This window comes from Tamandua tetradactyla, chromosome 15 (genome assembly GCF_023851605.1).
Source record: "Tamandua tetradactyla isolate mTamTet1 chromosome 15, mTamTet1.pri, whole genome shotgun sequence".
Taxonomy (NCBI): domain Eukaryota; kingdom Metazoa; phylum Chordata; class Mammalia; order Pilosa; family Myrmecophagidae; genus Tamandua; species Tamandua tetradactyla.
In genome coordinates this window covers 50,172,535-50,175,530 of record NC_135341.1, presented here as the reverse complement: position 1 = coordinate 50,175,530, position 2,996 = coordinate 50,172,535, and the positions used below count along the sequence as shown (strand labels likewise).

The following is a 2,996-nucleotide window of genomic DNA, read 5'->3' as shown; positions in this document are numbered from 1 at the left end:
ATTTCTCTTCTCTTTCCCAGGATCTTAAAAATAATCAAGCATTGTGTAGAAATACAGAAAGTTTATATAAAATAAAACATGAAGAATAGATGTCAAAATCATATATGTATATTGACAGCAAGTACACTGGTATCCTCTGTATCAAATGACACTACAGAGTTTACAAACTCTGTAAACTGGTGATGGAGGACAGTAATTTCCAAGGAATATACTTAATCAGACCCTCAACGTGCTCTAGAAACCTGTTTTTTAAAAGACCCAGTGATTCTAGGTTCTGATTAAAAGTATAGTTTAGGAGAAGCAATTCTAACCTTACCGTGTGTCAGATTAAATATAAAATAAAATAAAATTATGTCATATAATTGAAAAAAAAATTCCCTCTACAAAGTATTAACATATCTACATACAACATGGTTTAAAAAATGAGATAAAATGAAATTGCATATATGTAGTTGTATTCATGAAGATAAGTATGCTAGCCAAAAACTATAAAACAATGTGAAACATTAGTGGTAAATCCAACTACAAGAGAAGATGTTACTCTGAAATCATGTTTCATTGAGTGTCAAAAACCACCAAATTTTTAGTCCTTTTCTTGTACATTATTCTGTATTCACATATTATGCATCTGATTGGATCCCTGGATTTTTATTTAATTTTCTGTGTGACATTCTCCACAGATATAGATCATTGGCTGCTGCTTTAGGGGTTGCACATCCTTCTGGGTGTCCATTGTTCAAGATTTCATTCCTTCTTAGTGCTGAATAATATTCCACCAGTGTATATACCACATTAAAATATATATTTTATTGAAAAATCTTTACACACAGTCCATACATGGTGTACAATCAGTGGCTCACAATATCATAACATAGTTTTGTATTCATCACCATGATTATTTTTTAAAACATCTGCATCACTCCAGAAACAGAAAAATCTCATACATCCCTTACCCCTTACCCCTCCCTCTCATTGACCACTAGTATTTCCATCTACCCAATTTATTTTACTCCTTATCCCCCCTATTATTTATTTATTTATTATCCTTCTTTTTTTTTTTTTTTTTTTTTACTTATCTGCCCATACCCTGGATAAAAGGAGCATCAGACACAAGGTTTTCATAATCAAACAGTCACATTGTAAAAGTTACATCTTTAAACAATTGTCTTCAAGAATCAAGACTACAAGGAAACAACTCAATAGTTTCAGGTACTTCCCTCCATCCACTCCAATACACCATAAACTAAAAGGGGGATATCTATATAACACATAGGAATAACCTCCAGGGTAACCTCTTGATTCTGTTTGAAATCTCTTAGCCACTGAAACTTTATTTTGTCTAATTTCTCTCTTCCCCCTTTTGGTCAGGAAGACTTTCTTAGTCCCACGATGCCAGGTCCCAGTTCATCCCTGAAGTTCTGTCCCACATTTCCAGGGAGATTTACACCTCTGGGAGTCATGTCCCATGTGGGGGTGGGGGTGGGGCAGTGAATTCACCTGCCAAATTGGCTTGGAGAGAAAGGCCACATCTGAGTAACAAAAGAGGTTTTCTGGGGGTGACTCTTAGGCATAATTCTAAGTAGGCTTAGCCTATCCTTTGCAAGAATACGTTTCATAGGGGTGAATCCCAAAATCGAAAGCTGAGCCTATTGATTTGGTTGTCTGCATTGCTTGTGAGAAACTCCCCAAATGGGAAAATCCAATATTTCCTCCTATCTCCCCGGTCCCGCAAGGGGACTTTGCAAATACTTTATTCACTACCCAGATTACTCTGGGATATATCAGGGCATCACACTAATCTATACAATGCAACAGGATCTCACGCCCTATTCAAGATTTCAGGTGCTTAAGGTATTCAACTAAACTGGACATACAAGTTAAATTAGGGTAATGCAGTACCCAAAATATAAATTTTGCACCAAATAAACATCTCTCCCTTTGGTCTTACACAGAATTTAAAGTTTTAAAATATGAACAATATCATCCTTTACCCTGAAGTCTGAGCTACCTCAGTCCTATTCAGATCAGCTTCATTTATAGCTCTAGTTGAAGTCTGATCTCTTTTCCAACTTTTTAAATAATTGCTGTATGGGGTACTGCTGACTTTCATAGCTTCAGAGCTCTATCTCTGAGTCTTAGGTGTAACATAAATACCTGAAGTTTCTGGAAAAGCTTATATACAAACAGTTCAGTATCTCTGAATTTAGAAATAACAGTTACAACTCCTGAATATATGTAACTGCTGTAAAAGCTTACAATCTAGACCTTTTACAATATGCCCCAAGCTGATAACCCATTGTGCTGGTTTGAAAGGATGTATGTACCCTGGAAAAGCCATGTTTTAATCTAAATCTGATTTCTTAAAGGTGGAATAATTCCTATTCAATACTGTATGTTTGAAACTGTAATCAGATCATCTCCCTGGAGATGTGATTTAATCAAGAATGACTGTTAAACTGGATTAGGTGATGACATGTCTCCACCCATTTGGGTGGGTCTTGATAAGTTTCTGGAGTCCTATAAAAGAGGAAACATTTTGGAAAATAGAGACTCAGAGAGTGTAGAGAATGCTGCAGCACCATTAAGCAGAGAGTCCATCAGCCAGCACTTTGGAGATGAAGACACCTCCCGGGGAGCTTCATGAAACAGGAAGCCAGGAGAGAAAGCTAGCAGAGGACACTGTGCTCACCATGTGCCCTTTCAGTTGAGGGAGAAACCGTGACTGTGTTCACCATGTGCCTTCCTGGATGAGAGAGACCCTGAGCTTCATTGGCCTTCTTGAACCAAGGTATCTTTCCTTGGATACCTTTGATTGGACATTTCTACAGACTTGCTTTAATTGGGACATTATCTTGGCCTTAGAACTGTAAACTAGCACTTATTAAATTCCCCTTTTTAAAAGCCATTCCGTATCTGGTATATTGCATTCTGGTAGCTAGCAAACTAGAACACCCATGCTCTTGACTTCAGTTCATCAAGTTTTTATATTATAGTTA

General features: G+C 36.8%; 1 pseudogene; it reads right to left on the bottom strand.

Moving 5' to 3' along the window:
* Nucleotides 1–555: 555 nt before the first annotated feature.
* Nucleotides 556–733, bottom strand: LOC143657976 (DNA-directed RNA polymerases I, II, and III subunit RPABC4 pseudogene; annotated as a pseudogene).
* Between the last annotated feature and the right edge of the window lie 2,263 nt (nucleotides 734–2,996).